Below are 723 nucleotides of genomic sequence, written 5' to 3'. Positions count from 1 at the left end.
TGTTTGTTGTTTTGTTTGGGGCAGGGTCTCAATATATAGCTCTGGCTGGCTTGGAACCTGCAGTATAGTCTAGGCTGGCCTTGAACTCAAGACATATGCTTGCTGGGGACTAAAGTTTTCACTACGTGCCAGGCTGACCAGTATGGTTTAATAGAAAAATGAAATTTACTAAAGATTTAGGCTAGGTAATGTGCATGTTTTCTCTCCTTGAATTCTTCTGGACTAATAAACCCTTACACTTAGTATTTCAGGAATTACTGATGCTGCCTCCTTCCCTACCATTTTTCTCTGCCAGTTATTTTATGGTTCAAGAAGAAAACAGCAATCCTAGTTGTTCTACATAACATCTATCTCCTTCCTCTTCAGTAATCGGATGACAGACAGAATAATCTTCCTCCCCCTTCCCTTCTTCATGGTGCCTCACAGAGGCTAGGTCTTGAGCTTGGTCAGTAGCTGAGAGAGACCTGACTTTGCGGCACTCCTGCTCCCTACCTCCGAGGGCTGAGATTAGAGGGCTGTGCCACAACCATCATGCCTTAGTGTATAAATTGTTGGATGTGGGGCCCAGGGCTTTGTGCAGTCCAAGCAAGCATGCCATCACTGAACTACCCTATTTCCCAAAGGAACTTGTACTTCTTGACTACCCTCTAGTTCCTTTACAGTTATTTCCAACTTTTAAATATTTTCTCAAGCAACACCTGTTCACCATTTTTATAGCCTTTG

The sequence above is a fragment of the Mus musculus genome, chromosome 5 (genome assembly GCF_000001635.26).
Source record: "Mus musculus strain C57BL/6J chromosome 5, GRCm38.p6 C57BL/6J".
In the NCBI taxonomy this organism is placed as follows: domain Eukaryota; kingdom Metazoa; phylum Chordata; class Mammalia; order Rodentia; family Muridae; genus Mus; species Mus musculus.
The sequence above is the reverse complement of the archived record's forward strand: the minus strand, read 5'-3'. Positions refer to the sequence as shown.